The sequence below is a fragment of the Pseudophryne corroboree genome, chromosome 7 (genome assembly GCF_028390025.1).
Source record: "Pseudophryne corroboree isolate aPseCor3 chromosome 7, aPseCor3.hap2, whole genome shotgun sequence".
In the NCBI taxonomy this organism is placed as follows: domain Eukaryota; kingdom Metazoa; phylum Chordata; class Amphibia; order Anura; family Myobatrachidae; genus Pseudophryne; species Pseudophryne corroboree.
The window spans coordinates 518,922,528-518,946,372 of record NC_086450.1 but is presented as its reverse complement, the minus strand read 5'-3'; the positions used below and the strand labels follow the sequence as shown (position 1 = coordinate 518,946,372).

Genomic DNA, 23,845 nt, shown 5'->3' with positions numbered 1-23,845 from the left:
CAGGGGTAAATATCTCCATATAGCCTCTGGGGCTATATGTGAGGTATTTTTAGCCTTTTTAAAGGTTTTCATTTGCCTCCCAGGGCGCCCCCCCCCAGCGCCCTGCACCCTCAGTGACTGCCGTGTGAAGTGTGCTGAGAGGAAAATGGCGCACAGCTGCAGTGCTGTGCGCTACCTTAAGAAGACTGCAGGAGTCTTCAGCCGCCGATTCTGGACCTCTTCTTGCTTCAGCATCTGTGAGGGGGCCGGCGGCGTGGCTCCGGTGACCATCCAGGCTGTACCTGTGATCGTCCCTCTGGAGCTTCATGTCCAGTAGCCAAGAAGCCAATCCATCCTGCACGCAGGTGAGTTCACTTCTTCTCCCCTCTGTCCCTCGTTGCAGTGATCCTGTTGCCAGCAGGAATCACTGTAAAATAAAAAACCTAAGCTAAACTCTCTAAGCAGCTCTTTATGAGAGCCACCTAGAATTGCACCCTTCTCGTCCGGGCACAAAAATCTAACTGGAGTCTGGAGGAGGGTCATAGGGGGAGGAGCCAGTACACACCACCTGACCTGTAAAAGCTTTACTTTTGTGCCCTGTCTCCTGCGGAGCCGCTATTCCCCATGGTCCTTTCAGGAACCCCAGCATCCACTTAGGACGATAGAGAAATATGTGACAGTCTCTCTCATGTCCTCGTGTCCTATTACTTCTCTCCCTGTGAGGAATGTCTCCTCCTGTACCGTGGTGATACCCCTGATATATGTGACAGTCTCTCTCATGTCCTCGTGTCCTATTACTTCTCTCCCTGTGAGGAATGTCTCCTCCTGTACCGTGGTGATACCCCTGATATATGTGACAGTCTCCATCATGTCCTCGTGGTCTAATACTTGTCTCCCTGTGTATAATGTCTCCTCCTGTACCGTGGTGATACCCCTGATATATGTGACAGTCTCTCTCATGTCCTCGTGTCCTATTACTTCTCTCCCTGTGAGGAATGTCTCCCCCTGTACCGTGGTGATACCCCTGATATATGTGACAGTCTCTCTCATGTCCTCGTGTTCTAATACTTCTCTCCCTGTGAGGAATGTCTCCTCCTGTACCGTGGTGATACCCCTGATATATGTGACAGTCTCTCTCATGTCCTCGTGTCCTATTACTTCTCTCTCTGAGGAATGTCTCCTTCTGTACCGTGGTGATATTCCTGATATATGTGACAGTCTCTATCATGTCCTCGTGTCCTATTACTTCTCTCTCTGAGGAATGTCTCCTTCTGTACCGTGGTGATACCCCTGATATATGTGACAGTCTCTCTCATGTCCTCGTGTCCTATTACTTCTCTCCCTGTGAGGAATGTCTCCTCCTGTACCGTGGTGATACCCCTGATATATGTGACAGTCTCTATCATGTCCTCGTGTCCTATTACTTCTCTCCCTGTGAGGAATGTCTCCCCATGTACCGTGGTGATACCCCTGATATATGTGACAGTCTCTCTCATGTCCTCGTGGTCTAATACTTCTCTCCCTGTGAGGAATGTCTCCCCCATGTACCGTGGTGATACCCCTGATATATGTGACAGTCTCTCTCATGTCCTCGTGGTCTATTCTCTCCCTGTGAGGAATGTCTCCTCCTGTACCGTGGTGATACCGCTGATATATGTGACAGTCTCTATCATGTCCTGGTGTCCTATTACTTCTCTCCCTGTGAGGAATGTCTCCCTCCTGTACCGTGGTGATATCCCTGATATATGTGACAGTCTCTCTCATGTCCTCGTGGTCTATTACTTCTCTCCCTGTGAGGAATGTCTCCCCATGTACCGTGGTGATACCCCTGATATATGTGACAGTCTCTCTCATGTCCTCGTGTCCTATTACTTCTCTCTCTGAGGAATGTCTCCTCCTGTACCGTGGTGATACCCCTGATATATGTGACAGTCTCCATCATGTCCTCGTGGTCTAATACTTGTCTCCCTGTGTATAATGTCTCCTCCTGTACCGTGGTGATACCCCTGATATATGTGACAGTCTCTCTCATGTCCTCGTGTCCTAATACTTCTCTCCCTGTGAGGAATGTCTCCTCCTGTACCGTGGTGATACCCCTGATATATGTGACAGTCTCTCTCATGTCCTCGTGTCCTATTACTTCTCTCTCTGAGGAATGTCTCCTCCTGTACCGTGGTGATACCCCTGATATATGTGACAGTCTCTCTCATGTCCTCGTGGTCTAATACTTCTCTCCCTGTGAGGAATGTCTCCCCCATGTACCGTGGTGATACCCCTGATATATGTGACAGTCTCTCTCATGTCCTCGTGGTCTAATACTTGTCTCCCTGTGAGGAATGTCTCCTCCTGTACCGTGGTGATACCCCTGATATATGTGACAGTCTCCATCATGTCCTCGTGGTCTATTCTCTCCCTGTGAGGAATGTCTCCTCCTGTACCGTGGTGATACCGCTGATATATGTGACAGTCTCTATCATGTCCTGGTGTCCTATTACTTCTCTCCCTGTGAGGAATGTCTCCCTCCTGTACCGTGGTGATACCCCTGATATATGTGACAGTCTCTATCATGTCCTCGTGTCCTAATACTTCTCTCCCTGTGAGGAATGTCTCCCCCTGTACCGTGGTGATACCCCTGATATATGTGACAGTCTCTCTCATGTCCTCGTGTCCTAATACTTCTCTCCCTGTGAGGAATGTCTCCCCCTGTACCGTGGTGATACCCCTGATATATGTGACAGTCTCTATCATGTCCTCGTGTCCTATTACTTCTCTCCCTGTGAGGAATGTCTCTCTCTTTACCGTGGTGATACCCCTGATATATGTGACAGTCTCTCTCATGTCCTCGTGGTATATTCTCTCCCTGTGAGGAATGTCTCTCCCTGTACCGTGGTGATACCCCTGATATATGTGACAGTCTCTCTCATGTCCTCGTGGTCTATTCTCTCCCTGTGAGGAATGTCTCCTCCTGTACCGTGGTGATACCCCTGATATATGTGACAGTCTCTATCATGTCCTCGTGTCCTATTACTTCTCTCCCTGTGAGGAATGTCTCCCTCCTGTACCGTGGTGATATCCCTGATATATGTGACAGTCTCTCTCATGTCCTCGTGGTCTAATACTTCTCTCCCTGTGAGGAATGTCTCCCCATGTACCGTGGTGATACCCCTGATATATGTGACAGTCTCTCTCATGTCCTCGTGGTCTAATACTTCTCTCCCTGTGAGGAATGTCTCCTCCTGTACCGTGGTGATACCCCTGATATATGTGACAGTCTCTCTCATGTCCTCGTGTCCTATTACTTCTCTCTCTGAGGAATGTCTCCTCCTGTACCGTGGTGATACCCCTGATATATGTGACAGTCTCTCTCATGTCCTCGTGTCCTATTACTTCTCTCCCTGTGAGGAATGTCTCCTCCTGTACCGTGGTGATATCCCTGATATATGTGACAGTCTCTCTCATGTCCTCGTGTCCTATTACTTCTCTCCCTGTGAGGAATGTCTCCTCCTGTACCGTGGTGATACCCCTGATATATGTGACAGTCTCTCTCATGTCCTCGTGTCCTATTACTTCTCTCCCTGTGAGGAATGTCTCCTCCTGTACCGTGGTGATACCCCTGATATATGTGACAGTCTCCATCATGTCCTCGTGGTCTAATACTCGTCTCCCTGTGTATAATGTCTCCTCCTGTACCGTGGTGATACCCCTGATATATGTGACAGTCTCTCTCATGTCCTCGTGTCCTAATACTTCTCTCCCTGTGAGGAATGTCTCCTCCTGTACCGTGGTGATACCCCTGATATATGTGACAGTCTCTATCATGTCCTCGTGTCCTAATACTTCTCTCCCTGTGAGGAATGTCTCCTCCTGTACCGTGGTGATACCCCTGATATATGTGACAGTCTCTCTCATGTCCTCGTGTCCTATTACTTCTCTCTCTGAGGAATGTCTCCTCCTGTACCGTGGTGATACCCCTGATATATGTGACAGTCTCTATCATGTCCTCGTGTCCTAATACTTCTCTCCCTGTGAGGAATGTCTCCCCCTGTACCGTGGTGATACCCCTGATATATGTGACAGTCTCTCTCATGTCCTCGTGTCCTAATACTTCTCTCCCTGTGAGGAATGTCTCCCCCTGTACCGTGGTGATACCCCTGATATATGTGACAGTCTCTATCATGTCCTCGTGGTCTAATACTTCTCTCCCTGTGAGGAATGTCTCCCCCTGTACCGTGGTGATACCCCTGATATATGTGACAGTCTCTCTCATGTCCTCGTGTCCTAGTACTTCTCTCCCTGTGAGGATTGTCTCCTCCTGTACCGTGGTGATACCCCTGATATATGTGACAGTCTCTCTCATGTCCTCGTGTCCTAGTACTTCTCTCCCTGTGAGGAATGTCTCCTCCTGTACCGTGGTGATACCCCTGATATATGTGACAGTCTCTCTCATGTCCTCGTGTCCTATTACTTCTCTCCCTGTGAGGAATGTCTCCTCCTGTACCGTGGTGATACCCCTGATATATGTGACAGTCTCTCTCATGTCCTCGTGTCCTATTACTTCTCTCCCTGTGAGGAATGTCTCCTCCTGTACCGTGGTGATACCCCTGATATATGTGACAGTCTCTATCATGTCCTCGTGGTCTATTACTTTTCTCCCTGTGAGGAATGTCTCCTCCTGTACCGTGGTGATACCCCCCTGATATATGTGACAGTCTCTCTCATGTCCTCGTGTCCTATTACTTCTCTCCCTGTGAGTAATGTCTCCCCCTGTACTGTGGTGATACCCCTGATATATGTGACAGTCTCTCTCATGTCCTCGTGTCCTATTACTTTTCTCCCTGTGAGGAATGTCTCCTCCTGTACCGTGGTGATACCCCTGATATATGTAACTGTCTCTATCATGTCCTCGTGTCCTAATACTTCTCTCCCTGTGAGGAATGTCTCCTCCTGTACCGTGGTGATACCCCTGATATATGTGACAGTCTCTATCATGTCCTCGTGGTCTATTACTTCTCTCCCTGTGAGGAATGTCTCCTCCTGTACCGTGGTGATACCCCTGATATATGTGACAGTCTCCATCATGTCCTCGTGGTCTAATACTTGTCTCCCTGTGTATAATGTCTCCTCCTGTACCGTGGTGATACCCCTGATATATGTGACAGTCTCTCTCATGTCCTCGTGTCCTAATACTTCTCTCCCTGTGAGGAATGTCTCCTCCTGTACCGTGGTGATACCCCTGATATATGTAACTGTCTCTATCATGTCCTCGTGTCCTAATACTTCTCTCCCTGTGAGGAATGTCTCCTCCTGTACCGTGGTGATACCCCTGATTTATGTGACAGTCTCTATCATGTCCTCGTGGTCTAATACTTCTCTCCCTGTGAGGAATGTCTCCTCCTGTACCGTGGTAATACCCCTGATATATGTGACAGTCTCTCTCATGTCCTCGTGGTCTAATACTTCTCTCCCTGTGAGGAATGTCTCCCCCTGTACCGTGGTGATACCCCTGATATATGTGACAGTCTCTCTCATGTCCTCGTGGTCTATTAGTTCTCTCCCTGTGAGGAATGTCTCCTCCTGTACCGTGGTGATACCCCTGATATATGTGACAGTCTCTATCATGTCCACGTGTCCTAATACTTCTCTCCCTGTGAGGAATGTCTCCTCCTGTACCGTGGTCATACCCCTGATATATGTGACAGTCTCTCTCATGTCCTCGTGGTCTAATACTTCTCTCCCTGTGAGGAATGTCTCCCCCTGTACCGTGGTGATACCCCTGATATATGTGACAGTCTCTCTCATGTCCTCGTGGTCTAATACTTCTCTCCCTGTGAGGAATGTCTCCCCCTGTACCGTGGTGATACCCCTGATATATGTGACAGTCTCTCTCATGTCCTCGTGGTCTATTAGTTCTCTCCCTGTGAGGAATGTCTCCTCCTGTACCGTGGTGATACCCCTGATATATGTGACAGTCTCTATCATGTCCTCGTGTCCTAATACTTGTCTCCCTGTGTATAATGTCTCCTCCTGTACCGTGGTGATATCCCTGATATATGTGACAGTCTCTCTCATGTCCTCGTGTCCTATTACTTCTCTCCCTGTGAGTAATGTCTCCCCCTGTACTGTGGTGATACCCCTGATATATGCGACAGTCTCTCTCATGTCCTCGTGTCCTATTACTTCTCTCCCTGTGTGGAATGTCTCCTCCTGTACCGTGGTGATACCCCTGATATATGTGACAGTCTCTCTCATGTCCTCGTGTCCTATTACTTCTCTCCCTGTGAGGAATGTCTCCCCCTGTACCGTGGTGATACCCCTGATATATGTGACAGTCTCTATCATGTCCTCGTGGTCTATTACTTCTCTCCCTGTGAGGAATGTCTCCCCCTGTACCGTGGTCAGAGGCGGAACTACCGCCAGTGCAAGCAGTGCGTTGCACTGGGGCCCGCCTCTGTCCAGGGGCCCAAGCATGTAATGAGTCAAATTGACTCATTACATGCCGCTGTGCGCTGCGGGCAACTGCTGCCTGCAGCGCACAGCCGCCCACAGAGGAGAGGAGCAGCGGCACGGACGGGGGAAGGAGGAGGAGGGAGGTGAAGGAGAGAGCCGCAGCAGCGCTTTGTTACTGGTGGAGGCGCTGCTGCTGCTGCCCCTCTGCTTCACTATAGGCTGTCTTCTGAGAACAGCCTATAGTGAAGCAGAGGGGCAGCAGCAGCAGCGCCTCCTCCAATGACACAGCGCTGCTGCGGCTCCCTCCTTCACCTCCCTCCTCCTCATTCTCTCCTGCCCGGGAATCGTGAGTGACCAGAAGCTGCACAGAGGAGCCTGAGCCAGCGGAGAGGGTAAGTATAATTCTTCTTTCTTTCTTTCATTCTATTTTTCTTTCTTTCCTATAAAAAAGGGGGGACTGTGTGCCGCAATGTGTAAAAACGGGGAATCTGCCTGCCGCTATGTGTAAAAATGGGGAATCTGCCTGCCGCTATGTGTAAAAATGGGGGTTCACTACGGCTGGCCGGCGGTCGAGCTCCCGGCGACCAGCATACCGGCGCCGGGAGGCCGACCGCCGGCTTACCGACAGTGTGGCGAGCGCAAATGAGCCCCTTGCCACACTATTTTATTCTCCCTCTATGGGGGTCGTGGACCCCCACGAGGGAAAATAAGTGTCGGTATGCCGGCTGTCGGGCTCCCGGCGCCGGTATACTGAGCGCCGGGAGCCCGACCGCCGGCATACAGAAGACCACGCAAAAATGGGGAATCTGCCTGCCGTAATGTGTAAAAAGGGGGAATCTGCCTGCCGTAATGTGAAAAAAGTGTACGCTGTCTGCCGCTATGTTTAACAAGGGCACGCTGTCTGCCGTTATGTGAAAAAAGTGTACGCTGTCTGCCGCTATGTGTAACAAGGGCACGCTGTCTGCCGTTATGTGAAAAAAGTGTACGCTGTCTGCCGCTATGTGGAACAAGGGCATGCTGTCTGCCGCTATGTGTAACAAGGGCACGCTGTCTGCCGCTATGTGTAACAAGGGCACGCTGTCTGCCGCTATGTGTAACAAGGGCACGCTGTCTGCCGCTATGTGTAACAAGGGCACGCTCTCTTCCGCTATGTGTAACAAGGGCACGCTGTCTGCCGCTATGTGTAACAAGGGCACGCTGTCTGCCGCTATGTGTAACAAGGGCACGCTGTTTGCTGCTATGTGTAACAAGGGCACGCTGTCTGACGCTATGTTTAACAAGGGCACGCTGTCTGCCGTTATGTGTAAAAAGGGCACGCTGTCTGCCGTTATGTGTAAAAAGGGCACGCTGTCTGCCGTTATGTGTAAAAAGGGCACGCTGTCTGCCGTTATGGGTAAAAAGGGCACGCTGTCTGCCGTTATGTGTAAAAAGGGGACGCTGTCTGCCGTTATGTGTAAAAAGGGGACGCTGTCTGCCGTTATGTGTAAAAAGGGGACGCTGTCTGCCGTTATGTGTAAAAAGTGCACGCTGTCTGCCGTTGTGTAAAAAGGGGGACGCTGTCTGCCGTAATGTGTAAAAAGTGCACGCTGTCTGCTGTAATGTGTAAAAAGAGGAATCTGTCCGCCGTAAGGTGTAAAAGGGTCTCTACCTGGTGTAGTGGTGCTACTGTGCGGCGTAATTTGAATAATGGATACTACTGTGCACCGTTTTATGAATTGGTATTATTTTGTGGCCACACCCCTTCCCCACGAAGCCACACCACTATGTATTTTTGCGCGCGCCAACGGCGCACACTGCCCCTGTTTTGCATGCAGGGGTGGGGCTCCGATGCCGTTTCTTGCATACAGTGCTAAAATGTCTAGTTACGGCACTGTTGCTAGGTATCCATTTCTCTGGCCCTGAGCAGGTCCCCCTCACCAGATCCTCTCCAGGGGTGAGGGGGTGGACTTGGATGGGATGGGGGGGAAGCCATTTTGTCGCACATGGGCCCACCGCTCCCTGGTTCCGCCACTGACCGTGGAGATACCCCTGATAAATGTGACAGTCTCTCTCATGCCCCCCCCTTTCCCTTCTCTGCTCCACACCATACATAGAGATTTCTTAGTCTTTCTGGGTAAGTTGTGTGATGTGTTACGTTCTTGGTGCTCAGAACAAAAGAGGTGTTGCGCACCGAGTCCAAAGCACCAGAACGTGACGCTGAAATAAAGGCAAGGTGTAGTAATAGCCCCTAGCAGCCTACCTCCGTTGTTTCACCCGTGTGGTCAGTTCGCGCCTGCGAGACTGTGGTTTCTTGGGCCTCCGGCAGCCGCGTTTAAAGGGCGGATTAGGTCTGCCCAACTCCGATGCCCCCAGGTCTTAATGTGAGACAAGACGTAAACCGAGACGGAGTGATAACAAGGGGACCTCTAACTAAACCAAACTGAGAGCTAGGGGCTACAAAGAGACCTAAAACTAAACGTATGTGCGGCACAGCCGCCAGGATAAACAAAAACAAAGGAAATGCTGTCCACACGCCGACACAATACTGTTGTGTACCGGCGGTGACAGCATACGCAGAACCCTCTGCAAAACACCAGTAACTAGCATAACTAAAGAATACAGCGCTACTTACGAAACCGGTACAAATACTTGCAAACGGACAGGAACCCCCAATGTAGCCGACACAGGCTCTCAGGACCGGAGGACAGGCAGAATCCCAAACGACTGAGCAGTGGACACCAAGGAACAGGATACAAGATCAGGATCAGGAACAAAGACACTGGACTTCAGGACAGGAACGCTTCAAGGCAGGACACTGGATCCGACACGGGACCAGACACGGGACCAGACACGGGACCAGACACGGGACCAGACACGGGACCAGACACGGGACCAGACACGGGATCAGACACGGGACCAGACACGGGACCAGACACGGGACCAGACACGGGATCAGACACGGGATCAGACACGGGACCAGACACTGGACCAGACACGGGACCAGACACGGGACCAGACACGGGACCAGACACGGGACCAGACACGGGACCAGACACTGGACCAGACACTGGACCAGACACTGGACCAGACACTGGACCAGACACTGGACCAGACACTGGACCAGACACTGGATCAGACACTGGACCAGACACTGGACCAGACACTGGATCAGACACTGGACCAGACACGGGATCAGACACTGGATCAGACACTGGATCAGACACTGGATCAGACACTGGATCAGACACTGGACCAGACACTGGACCAGACACTGGATCAGACACTGGACCAGACACTGGATCAGACACTGGATCAGACACTGGACCAGACACTGGACCAGACACGGGACCAGACACTGGACCAGACACTGGATCAGACACTGGACCAGACACTGGACCAGACACTGGACCAGACACGGGATCAGACACTGGATCAGACACTGGATCAGACACTGGATCAGACACTGGACCAGACACTGGACCAGACACTGGACCAGACACGGGATCAGACACGGGACCAGACACGGGATCAGACACGGGATCAGACACTGGACCAGACACTGGACCAGACACTGGATCAGACACGGGATCAGACACTGGATCAGACACTGGATCAGACACTGGATCAGACACTGGATCAGACACTGGACCAGACACTGGACCAGACACTGGACCAGACACTGGACCAGACACTGGACCAGACACGGGATCAGACACTGGACCAGACACTGGATCAGACACGGGATCAGACACGGGATCAGACACGGGATCAGACACTGGATCAGACACTGGATCAGACACTGGATCAGACACTGGATCAGACACTGGAAGCAGCTAGACAGAAACCATCACCGGCGTCTGTGTAATGCACTGAGACAGAATATAACAGGCAGCCCTCCAATAGCTGCAGAGAACCTAATTAATTATGTTGTGCAGCTGCCCTGCTGCACACCTGACAGGTGCAATTAACAGACAGGTGAGGCTGAACACATGGGAACAGGCTGCAATTACAAAGACTCACCACCGGCAGCAAACAAGAGTCTTCTAAACCAGAGCAAAGGGAAATCCTGGCCTGCAAGGGAACTATAACATAAAATACATGACCAGGAATGAACCACTGCTTGTGGTTCATAACAGTACCCTCTCCTTAAGGGTGGGCTCCGGACACCCCATGACACCCACGGGGAACAGAAACAGAAGTATAACATAAAATACATCCCCAAAATGCAAAACAGGAATGAGCCACTGCCGTGGCTCATAAAAGTTGTAGGCCATGCACCATTTTAATTGCCCTTCTCTGTACAGTCTGTAATGTATTAATATCCAGAGCCGGATTGACGACGGGGCAGAAGGGGCGCTCATCCTGGGGCCCCCACACACTGTCCTCACAACTGCAAAAAAATCATTGGCGTAGGAATACAGCATTTACCTGTACTCCTATTACTAGAACTAGCAACAGACTCCTCCCAGTTTACATCAGGAAGATTAAAGTCTCCCATGATTATTACCTCTCCTTTTAATGCCAGTTTAGTTATGTCCTGCAATAAGTTTTTGTCCAGTTCTTCTTCCTGACCTGGTAGCCTGTATATCACCCCAATATGAATAATCGACTTCTCCCCTGTTTCTAAGGTCACCCAAATGGCCTCAGTTTTTTCTTCAATACTTCGTAGACAAAACTCATAAATACTACCTTAATACATAGATTGCTACCCCTCCTCTGATTCTTCCTATTCTGTCCTTCCTAAATAAAGTATATCCCGGTATAACTATGTCCCAGTCGTGATTTTCATTGCACCATGCCTCTGTAACAGCCACAATATTTAGATCATCCCTTGTCATTATCGCAGTCTGTTCTGGGATTTTATTTCCTAAGCTCCTAGCATTTGCACACATAGCTTTTAGAGTTTTGTTTGTGGACAATTAGAACCAAAACTATGTCCGCTACCACATAACTGACTCTGTGGCTGACAAGCACAATTTACCTAATTATTATTGTTTCAAATTTATCAATAAGAAACTTTTGGCCTAGGGGTGCCTTGAAAAAATGCTGATACTCCAGCAGCGGCTCCTACTTACATTTTTTAGTAGTGGGTCTGCCACCCTCGGGTACCGGCACATGCACATTGAATCTGGTAGGTGCCAGGACCGGCACATGCGCAGACACCACAGTGAGACTGCACATGCACTAACCCACGGCTTCTATGGACTGCATTGGCTGCAGCTCATATAAGCCGGATTGGGGTGCGCGAAAGGCAGGTTGTCTGGCTTCCTAAAGGAAGCAAGCTCTCTGCTTTTTGTAGCCCGGTCTGACAGTCACGGAGGAAGTAAACACCTCCCAATGGGACTACCCTGTGTGTCTATGACTGACAGGTAGCACTTCAAATTAGAAGTCATTGCCGCTTCTGATGAAGCTAGGTGACCGAGCCTAGGGAAACGCGTTAAGTGTTGAAGCTGCTACCACCACAAGTGTCCTACCCTTCAAAAGGATCCAGATATGGACTTTTAAAATCTGCTTTTGGAACTTTCTCTGAGGGACTTCACCTTTACAGCACCGATTGGAGAGACCCAGTTTCTATACAAACGGCACAGCTTGCTTGCTGGCAATTTTCAAGCCTCTGGAAGTCTCCGTCACTACGGGTAACACCAGCTGTATTTAATTTCCTTTCCCCAGGGAACTTTGCATACTGTCTCAGTCCGGGATCCTTTGTGGACACTTATAAGCAGCCACTACTAATTCATTCTCAGCTCCATTTATGCCCTATACTTCATGTTTACATTTGAATCTTATGTTTTTGCTTTTAGCATGTGATGTTTAGCTAATAAACTATATGTTATTTTATTGAAATTCATCCACAGTTATTCATTATTATTGGAGAAACATATAGCGCCAGTTCATATTCTCTTTTTACATTATTTCTTTGGGACTGACAATCCCTACCGGTAGCTGTGACAGCGCGTCTGGGCTCGTTTTCTTGTTCTGGTTTTTCCCACTCACAGTAAAGTCAATGCAGAATGCAAAGCACCCTGGGAAGGAGGGCTACCGGACGGAAGAGGTAATCCAGATGGATGGGCCATTTGACTGTTAATTTGTCCACAAAGGTTGCGTCTGGATCCTGTGTCCTGGACCCCTATATGGGTACCCTGTAGTTGTGTCTGGAGGCCATGATGTCTACTCCCGGAAGATTCCATCTGTCCACCAGTAGCTGAAAGACTTTGGGAAGTAGAGACAACACTCCAGCGTGCACATCCTGAGAAAGTCTGCCTACCAGTTGAGGACTCCCGGGATGAAGACTGCATAAATGGCTTTCTACCCAGGAGAGAATCTGAGCCACTTCTGTCATTGCTGAGATACTGCGAGTGCCTACCTGGCAACGGAGATAAGCCACTGCCTTGGCGTTGTCTGACTGGACTTAGACAGGATAACCGTGAAGAACGTCCTGAGCCAGAGTAAGAGCTCTGTAGACAGCTCAAAATTCCAGGACGTTTTTTGGAGACCCTTTTCGGCAGAGGTCCAATGGCCTTGAACGGTGTGAATCCAGTTATGGCCCCCCACCTGCGGAGGCTGGCATCTGTGATGAGAAGAACCCATTCCAGAATCCAGAATGAACGGCCCTTGTCCAGGTTGGAGGTTTACAACCACCACAGGAGGGACATCTAAACGTCCTGAGGGAGATTCATCATTTATAATTACCCCTGAGAGGGTTGTCCATTCCACCTGGTGAGAATCAGGCATTGTAGAGGCCTGGAGTGGAACTGAGCGTATTCCACCATATCAAAGGTGGATGTTGTATGGATGGTGTAATCGTTAGCATTACTGCCTCACAGCACTGAGCTCCCATCACAGACCTAACTGTGTGGAGTTTGTATATTCTCCCCATACTTCCGTGGGTTTCCTCCGAGTACTCCAAATTCCTCCCACAATGCAAAAATATACTGGTAGTTTAATTTGCTCCCAACAAGAAAAATTAACCCTAGAGTGAATGTGTGTGTGTGTGTGTGTGTGTGTGTGTGTGTGTGTGTGTGTGTGTGTACATGTGATAGGGAACATAGATTGTAAGCTCCAGTGGGGCAGGGACTGATGTGAATGATCAACATCATCTCTGTAAATCACTGCAGACTGTGTGCGCTATATAAATAACTGGTAATAAATAAATAAACACCATGGAGCCCAGGGTCTGCATTGGAGAATGAATGGACACCCTGCAACTGTGCAGTAACTTGCATACCCGTAGGTGCAGTGCCACAATCTTGGCTGGAGGTAGAAAGATTTGTTGTACGTGAGCATCCAGAAGAACTCCAAGATGTAGCATCCTCTGAGAAGGGATTAGGGAGGCCTTGTTCCAGCTGATTAGACAACCAAGACCCTGTAGGATGGTTATGGTTATCTGAAAATGGTGGCTGAGAGGGGAAGAGAGCTGGAGCCAGAGCGCGGCTAGGGCTGGAGAAGGAGAAGACGATGGGGCTGGAGCCAGAAAGAGAGATGAGGCTGGAGACAAAGGGGGATAGGGCTGGGTCTGAAGAAGGGGGATAGGACTGGGCCTGAAGAAGGGGGATAGGACTGGGCCTGAAGAAGGGGGATAGGACTGGGCCTGAAGAAGGGGGATAGGACTGGGCCTGAAGAAGGGGGATAGGACTGGGCCTGAAGAAGGGGGATAGGGCTGGGCCTGAAGAAGGGGGATAGGACTGGGCCTGAAGAAGGGGGATAGGACTGGGCCTGAAGAAGGGGGATAGGGTTGGAGCCAGAGAGAGGGTTGAGGATGGAGTTGGAGAGGTTGAATAGCACTGGAAAGAATGAGAGGGAAAAGAGGGCAGAGATGGAGGGGGGCACAGACTGGAGAGACAGACGGGGGAATGGGTCTAGAGAATGGAGAAGGGGATGGCCGATGACTAGCTTGTAACTACCTGGAGGGATGAATATGAGTGTACCAGGCCCCAAGATTTCTGTTCCGGCACTGTGTGGAGATGTATTTGATCTAAGGAGCTGTCACTCTGGGTGTCCAGGCTGTTTTGTTACATCCTGACATTGGAAGCCTAATGTTAGTTATCCGTCCTCAGCAAATGATTTATTTGACCACACACATATATTTGAGTTTGTCCTATCTGTAGAATGAAGGTGGTCATTTTTATCACAAATAGGCAGCAGGTCATTTGGGGAAACAAATCCAGTTGCTGTAAAGTAACGAGTTTCCTATAGAATTGAGGAAGCATATAGATTGGTAATTATATTATAAATCCAAATAGATACATTTGGTTAAGTGTGGTATAAATGCATCACAGGAGAGTTGGGTAACTGAGAGGTACACATTCCAGGCCTCCCAACATTCTGACCCCACAAATAGGGAACATATGCTCACCAAGGGAGCGCACATCTGAAAAGAGGGCGTGACCTCGGCTGAAGGGGTGTGGTGTGGCCTCGCAACATGTCCACCATTTTCATCACCTTTGGAGGCGTGCTCAGCTCTCCCCGAGTGACTGGGCTGCCCCCAGGCTCACCTCCCTGCATCTCCCATTCACACGCTGCTCTTCCAGGCTGTGCAGGACCCCCCTCTCACTGGCGTGACACTGCAGCGTGTGGGTGGGACAGCGGAACTGTTCCACTGGAATCGGGACGGTTGGCAGGTTAGATATCCAATCCTGGAAGGCACCATACAAACAGCCTGCAAGATTTGTGAACTAATCTTATGTGATTTAAAAAGACAGGGTGCTGGGTTCCCACCACGCGTGTGTATGAAATGGATATAAATCTTGCACTTGGTAATGTGTGTATCCTCTGAACACTGCGGAGTGTAACATCGGCATGGTGTGATACTCCTAGTGCCTCCACTACAGTAGGAATGATTCTCTTGTACAGGCATTTTATAGGAGAAAAGAAAGACCTCTGCATCCGCCTGTGTCCTGTGACTAGCAGCTGAGCGGCAGGTGTATATGAGAAGGAAATAAATCATTTGTGAGGATGAGCATTTACCTTTTTATGGTGTATGTGAGATCATACACTTTATTACATAATATGTAAACAGATAAACAAATAGAGTGCGCTGTCAACGGCAGCCTGTACAGGGAAGGTCAGTTCCCTTAAAATTATAGGTATATAGATAAAGGAAATGTACTGGCGCCGGCTGAAATTCAATGACAGAGTCTATATATAAAAAATAAGAATTTACTTACCGATAATTCTATTTCTCGGAGTCCGTAGTGGATGCTGGGGTTCCTGAAAGGACCATGGGAATAGCGGCTCCGCAGGAGACAGGGCACAAAAGTAAAGCTTTCCGATCAGGTGGTGTGCACTGGCTCCTCCCCCTATGACCCTCCTCCAAGCCAGTTAGGTACTGTGCCCGGACGAGCGTACACAATAAGGGAGGAATTTTGAATCCCGGGTAAGACTCATACCAGCCACACCAATCACACCGTACAACTTGTGATCTAAACCCAGTTAACAGTATGATAAGAGCGGAGCCTCTGAAAAGATGGCTCACAACAATAATAACCCGATTTTTGTAACTATGTACAAGTATTGCAGATAATCCGCACTTGGGATGGGCGCCCAGCATCCACTACGGACTCCGAGAAATAGAATTATCGGTAAGTAAATTCTTATTTTCTCTATCGTCCTAGTGGATGCTGGGGTTCCTGAAAGGACCATGGGGATTATACCAAAGCTCCCAAACGGGCGGGAGAGTGCGGATGACTCTGCAGCACCGAATGAGAGAACTCCAGGTCCTCCTTAGCCAGGGTATCAAATTTGTAGAATTTAGCAAACGTGTTTGCCCCTGACCAAGTTGCTGCTCGGCAAAGTTGTAAAGCCGAGACCCCTCGGGCAGCCGCCCAAGATGAGCCCACCTTCCTTGTGGAATGGGCATTTACATATTTTGGCTGTGGCAGGCCTGCCACAGAATGTGCAAGCTGAATTGTATTACACATCCAACTAGCAATAGTCTGCTTAGAAGCAAGAGCACCCAGTTTGTTGGGTGCATACAGGATAACAGCAAGTCAGTTTTCCTGACTCCAGCCGTCCTGGAACATATTTTCAGGGCCCTGACAACATCTAGCAACTTGGAGTCCTCCAAGTCCCTAGTAGGTGCAAGGCACCACAATAAGCTGGTTCAGGTGAAACACTGACACCACCTTTAGGGAGAGAACTGGGGACGAGTCCGCAGCTCTGCCCTGTCCGAATGGACAAACAGATATGGGCTTTTTTGAGAAAAAACCACCAATTTGACACTCGCCTGGTCCAGGCCAGGGCCAAGAGCATGGTCACTTTTCATGTGAGATGCTTCAAATCCACAGATTTGACTGGTTTTAAACCAATGTGATTTGAGGAATCCCAGAACTACGTTGAGATCCCACAGTGCCACTGGAGGCACAAAAGGGGGTTGTATATGCAATACTCCCTTGACAAACTTCTGGACTTCAGGAACTGAAGCCAATTCTTTCTGGAAGAAAATCGACAGGGCCGAAATTTGAACCTTAATGGACCCCAATTTGAGGCCCATAGACACTCCTGTTTGCAGGAAATGCAGGAAACGACCGAGTTGAAATTTCTTTGTGGGGCCTTCCTGGCCTCACACCACGCAACATATTTTCGCCACATGTGGTGATAATGTTGTGCGGTCACCTCCTTTCTGGCTTTGACCAGGGTAGGAATGACCTCTTCCGGAATGCCTTTTTCCCTTAGGATCCGGCTTTCCACCACCATGCCGACAAACGCAGCTGCGGTAAGTCTTGGAACAGACATGGTACTTGCTGAAGCAAGTCCCTTCTTAGCGGCAGAGGCCATAAGACCTCTGTAAGCATCTCTTGAAGTTCCGGGTACCAAGTCCTTCTTGGCCAATCCGGAGCCATGAGTATAGTTCTTACTCCTCTACGTCTTATAATTCTCAGCACCTTAGGTATGAGAAGCAGAGGAGGGAACACATACACCGACTGGTACACCCACGGTGTTACCAGAACGTCCACAGCTATTGCCTGAGGGTCTCTTGACCTGGCGCAATACCTGTCCCGTTTTTTGTTCAGACGGGACGCCATCATGTCCACCTTTGGTATTTCCCAACGGTTTACAATCATGTGGAAAAAACTTCCCGATGAAGTTTCCACTCTCCCGGGTGGAGGTCGTGCCTGCTGAGGAAGTCTGCTTCCCAGTTTCCATTCCCGGGATGAAACACTGCTGACAGTGCTATCACATGATTTTCCGCCCAGCGATCAGTCCTTGCAGTTTTTGCCATTGCCCTCCTGCTTCTTGTGTCGCCCTGTCTGTTTACGTGGGCGACTGCCGTGATGTTTTTCCCACTGGATCAATACCGGCTGACCTTGAAGCAGAGGTCTTGCTAAGCTTAGAGCATTATAAATTTACCCTTAGCTCCAGTATATTTATGTGGAGAAAAGTCTCCAGACTTGATCACACTCCCTGGAAATTTTTTCCTTGTGTGACTGCTCCCCAGCCTCTCGGGCTGGGCTCCGTGGTCACCAGCATCCAATCCTGAATGCCGAATCTGCGGCCCTCTAGAAGATGAGCACTCTATAACCACCACAGGAGAGACACCCTTGTCCTTGGATATAGGGTTATCCGCTGATGCATCTGAAGATGCGATCCGGACCATTTGTCCAGCAGATCCCACTGAAAAGTTCTTGCGTGAAATCTGCCGAATGGAATTGCTTCGTAGGAAGCCACCATTTTTACCAGGACCCTTGTGCAATGATGCACTGTTTTTAGGAGGTTCCTGACTAGCTCGGATAACTCCCTGGCTTTCTCTTCCGGGAGAAACACCTTTTTCTGGACTGTGTCCAGAATCATCCCTAGGCACAGCAGACGTGTCGTCGGGATCAGCTGCGATTTTGGAATATTTAGAATCCACCCGTGCTGTTGTAGCAGTATCCGAGATAGTGCTACTCCGACCTCCAACTGTTCCCTGGACTATGCCCTTATCAGGAGATCGTCCAAGTAAGGGATAATTAAGACGCCTTTTCTTCGAAGAAGAATCATCATTTCGGCCATTACCTTGGTAAAGACCCGGGGTGCCGTGGACAATCCAAACGGCAGCGTCTGAAACTGATAGTGACAGTTCTGCACCACGAACCTGAGGTACCCTTAGTGAGAAGGGCAAATTTGGGACATATATAGTCCCCTTCTTCCTGGTTCGTTATCACTGCTCTGAGTGACTCCATCTTGATTTGAACCTTTGTAAGTGTTCAAAAATTTTTTTAGAATAAGTCTCACCTAGCCTTCTGGCTTCAGTACCACAATATAGTGTGGAATAATACCCCTTTTCTTGTAGTAGGAGGGGTAATTTAATTATCACCTGCTGGGAATACAGCTTGTGAATTTTTTTCCCATACTGCCTCCTTGTCGGAGGGAGACCTTGGTAAAGCAGACTTCAGGAGCCTGCGAAGGGGAAACGTCTCGACATTCCAATCTGTACCCCACCCCTGGGATACTACTTGTAGGATCCAGGGGTCCTGTACGGTCTCAGCGCCATGCTGAGAACTTGTCAGAAGCGGTGGAACGCTTCTGTTCCTGGGAATGGGCTGCCTGCTGCAGTCTTCTTCCCTTTCCTCTATCCCTGGGCAGATATGATCTTATAGGGACGAAAGGACTGAGGCTGAAAAGACGGTGTCTTTTTCTGCAGAGATGTGACTTAGGGTAAAAACGGCGGATTTTCCAGCAGTTGCCGTGGCCACCAGGTCCGATGGACCGACCCCAAATAACTCCTCTTCCTTTATACGGCAATACACCTTTGTGCCGTTTGGAATCTGCATCACCTGACCACTGTCGTGTCCATAAACATCTTCTGGCAGATATGGACATCGCACTTACTCTTGATGCCAGAGTGCAAATATCCCTCTGTGCATCTCGCATATATAGAAATGCATCCTTTAAATGCTCTATAGTCAATAAAATACTGTCCCTGTCAAGGGTATCAATATTTTTAGTCAGGGAATCCGACCAAGCCACCCCAGCTCTGCACATCCAGGCTGAGGCGATCGCTGGTCGCAGTATAACACCAGTATGTGTGTATATACTTTTTATGATATTTTCCAGCCTCCTGTCAGCTGGTCCTTGAGGACGGCCCTATCTATAGACGGTACCGCCACTTGTTTTGATAAGCCTGTGAGCGCCTTATCCACCCTAAGGGGTGTTTCCCAACGCGCCCTAACTTCTGGCGGGAAAGGGTATACCGCCCATAATTTTCTATCGGGGGGAACCCACGCATCATCACACACTTTATTTAATTTATCTGATTCAGGAAAAACTACGGTAGTTTTTTCACATCCCACATAATACCCTCTTTTGTGGTACTTGTAGTATCAGAAATATGTAACACCTCCTTCATTGCCTTTAACGTGTGGCCCTAATAAGGAATACGTTTGTTTATTCACCGTCGACACTGGATTCAGTGTCCCTGTCTGTGTCTGTGTCGACCGACTAAAGTAAACGGGCGTTTTAAAACCCCTGACGGTGTTTTTGAGACGTCTGGACCGGTACTAATTGTTTGTCGGCCGTCTCATGTCGTCAACCGACCTTGCAGCGTGTTGACATTATCACGTAATTCCCTAAATAAGCCATCCATTCCGGTGTCGACTCCCTAGAGAGTGACATCACCATTACAGGCAATTGCTCCGCCTCCTCACCAACATCGTCCTCATACATGTCGACACACACGTACCGACACACAGCACACACCCAGGGAATGCTCTGATAGAGGACAGGACCCACTAGCCCTTTGGGGAGACAGAGGGAGAGTTTACCAGCACACACCAAAAACGCTATAATTATATAGGGACAACCTTATATAAGTGTTTTCCCTTATAGCATCTTTTTTATATATTTCTAACGCCAAATTAGTGCCCCCCCTCTCTGTTTTAACCCTGTTTCTGTAGTGCAGTGCAGGGGAGAGCCTGGGAGCCTTCCCTCCAGCCTTTCTGTGAGGGAAAATGGCGCTGTGTGCTGAGGAGATAGGCCCCGCCCCTTTTTCGGCGGCCTCGTCTCCCGCTCTTAACAGATTCTGGCAGGGGTTAAATATCTCCATATAGCCTCCGGAGGCTATATGTGAGGTATTTTTAGCCAAAATAGGTATTCATTTGCCTCCCAGGGCGCCCCCCTCCCAGCGCCCTGCACCCTCAGTGACTGCCGTGTGAAGTGTGCTGAGAGGAAAATGGCGCACAGCTGCAGTGTTGTGCGCTACCTTTAGAAGACTGAGGAGTCTTCTGCCGCCGATTCTGGACCTCTTCTTACTTCAGCATCTGCAAGGGGGCCGGCGGCAAGGCTCCGGTGACCATCCAGGCTGTACCTGTGATCGTCCCTCTGGAGCTGATGTCCAGTAGCCAAGAAGCCAATCCATCCTGCACGCAGGTGAGTTCACTTCTTCTCCCCTAAGTCCCTCGTTGCAGTGATCCTGTTGCCAGCAGGACTCACTGTAAAATAAAAAACCTAAGCTAAACTTTTCTAAGCAGCTCTTTAGGAGAGCCACCTAGATTGCACCCTTCTCGGCCGGGCACAAAAATCTAACTGGCTTGGAGGAGGGTCATAGGGGGAGGAGCCAGTGCACACCACCTGATCGGAAAGCTTTACTTTTGTGCCCTGTCTCCTGCGGAGCCGCTATTCCCCATGGTCCTTTCAGGAACCCCAGCATCCACTAGGACGATAGAGAAATATATATATCTTTAATAAATATCTCTAGGAGAATTTAGCTAATCTCTCAAGGATAAAACAACCCCATTAAAAGATGAACACTGTAGGAAGCCACAGGGTATACTATTAACCCTTTCAATGTAAATGTCCACAATTCCTGGCTAGGACACTAATCCACATTTGCCCACAAGTTATTTTGTATATAACTTTTTACCAGACTTGCTTCCGGATAAAAGTCCCCTAGGAGTCCCATGCAAATGGAATCCAGATGGCAATTTGGGATAAGTCCGGGTCTGTAGAGAAACTTGTGTCGGAGTTTGATCCAGTGGATGCTGAATGGTCCAAATTGTTGATTGTTGATAATCAGATTGTCACATCAAATTATACTAAGTCAGTTAGTACTTTCTCATATTTACATTATGAGAGCCCTCATTTTGCCCCTTGGAAACGCAACATTCCCAAGGAGCAGATGATGCGGCTCAGACGCAATTGTTCTAATATTGAGACCTTTTCAAGGCAGGCTAAGGAACTTATGGACTCTCTAAGACAGAGAAAATACCCTGAGAAACTCCTCCAACAAGCTTTCAGTGAAGTTTATCATATGGATAGGAATAAACTTCTTACTTCCAAGAATAAAGATAGAATAATTAGGGACGAAAATAAGAATAAAGATATAAACCAAATAAGTACAAAAGAGGATAGACAACTAGCCTTTGTTTGCAAATATAACAACTCAGCTCAAGAGATTCGTTTTATCATTTTTAAAAATTATAGGGTCCTAAGACAGGACCGTACTCTGAGTCAAATTCTTCCCTCTAAACCTTCAGTGGTTTTAAAAAAAAAACGTTCTTTGAAGACCATATTAGCTCCCTCCTTCTTGGACCCCATAAAGAAAAAGATAGATACTCCGACAGGCTGTCTGTGGTTGTAAACTAAACCGAATGGGTGTTTCAGATGTGGGAAAACTAGATGCACTACATGTAAACATATGCATAAAAAATATGCTCTTTGATCATACCAGGGAATGATGAACAATATAAATTGAAAACATTCATGAACTGCGATACGAACTACGTAATATATCTCCTAACCTGCGGGTGCGGGCTTAACTATGTGGGGAGAACCACAAGACCCATACAAACGAGATTCATGGAGCACCACAGGAACATCATGAGGAGATATGAAAAACATAGTGTATCGAGACACTTCTCACAGACACATATGGGTGATCCGAAAAGTTTGTCCCTGATCTGTTTGGAACACGTTGCACCCACACCAAGGGGTGGTGACAGGTTTAATAAGCTGTGCTGTAGGGAGGTTTACTGGATTCTGAAGTTTGGCTCACTACATCCAGATGGGCTTAACGAGAGAATTGAGTTAAATGCAATCCGTTAATACGGATAAGGACTTCCATATGCAAAATCCAATTGTCATTTAAAGGGGGGTACTCACGGAGCGATCGCTGCTTAAAATCGGAGCAATCTGACTAGACTGCTTAGATTTTAAGCACGATCGCTCCGTGTGTAGCCCCCTCAGCGATAGCGATGCGCAGCCCCGCACATCGCTATCGCTGCTGCTAGATTGGCCTGCATGCAGGCCAATCTAGCGGGTCGCTCACTTCACCCGCTGGGTGAAGTGAGCGGCCCCCCGTCTCCCCCCGCACGCTCAGCACAGATCGCGCTGTGCTGAGCGCCGGGAGAGATGTGTGCTGAGCGCCGGGAGAGATGTGTGCTGAGCGCCGGGAGAGATGTGTGCTGAGCGGTTCGCTCAGCACACATCTCTCTGCCATCGGCCAGTGAGTACTATCCTTATCACATCCACTTTCCTGTTCCCCCCTTCCTCTAACTGTTATATTTCCCTTAAATCAGGTATATCCATATAAGCCTCAGAGATAGGTGTGCCTTATATAGGTGTGCCTTATATGTGGGTTTCTTTTTTAAGGGCTGAGAAAAGGAAATTTTTCGCCAATGCGAGAATATCATTGTTTGATTCGTTCAGTATGATAATAGTAGTAATATAAGGTCAGACATTAGTAATCCTATATGTTCCTCCAGCTATTCTCTCCCCGATATCTCTGGACAAATATGGTTGGATATTTTATTAGTTTATTTGTATTGTCTTAGTTTAAATTGCAACATCTGGTGATTTAATTCATTTCATTCATTCCATCTCTCCTTTTTCTGTATTTATTATTATATTATTATATTTTTATTAGTATGTGTTAAAATTCTAACCATATATGCTACTCTTGGTATCCATATAATGTTATTAAGTACTGCAAGCTAAGAATTTAAAAGTGCAGGATGTACTTCCTCATCCCATACGCATGCGTTCCACGGAGCGATAAGACCGCTTCCTGGTCTGTGAACCGCATAATGGACTGGCGGGGTCACGTGATCGAAGACAATCACGTGGTCCCGGGCGGAAACATACTGAAAAGCAATAATGCAGGACGACACTCCCCTTCGCTCCGTGAGACGCATGACGCGTCAGCCTGACCACGTGATCGGAGCTGGTCACGTGGTCAAGGCGCGCGTTTGTTTTGATTCTCTAATACTGACATCATTAGGTATCTAGTGTCATGTGATCGGGGGCGATCACATGACATAAACCGTGTAATACAAATATACACTTTTATGCCTTTTGGAGAACTTGTTTTAATAAATAATGAACTCTATTAAAGTTGGTTTATTGTAGATTGCCTTCTGCTGTGGCTGAACACTAGGTTTGTGTCATGAATTGTAATGTGTTAGCAAGGCTAACAGATGTTTCCAACTAATCCCTAATGAGTAAGGGTATATATTATTCATATACTGGA

At 48.6% G+C, this 23,845-nt stretch overlaps 1 protein-coding gene across 1 annotated transcript in view; it reads right to left on the bottom strand.

Annotated features, from left to right (window-relative positions):
- LOC134944463 (transforming growth factor beta-1-induced transcript 1 protein-like) overlaps positions 1 to 23,845 on the bottom strand; it is a gene marked incomplete at its 3' end in the record, with an annotated part of 233,014 nt that overhangs the window by 28,972 nt on the left and 180,197 nt on the right. The gene's annotated exons all lie outside the window — the stretch shown is intronic.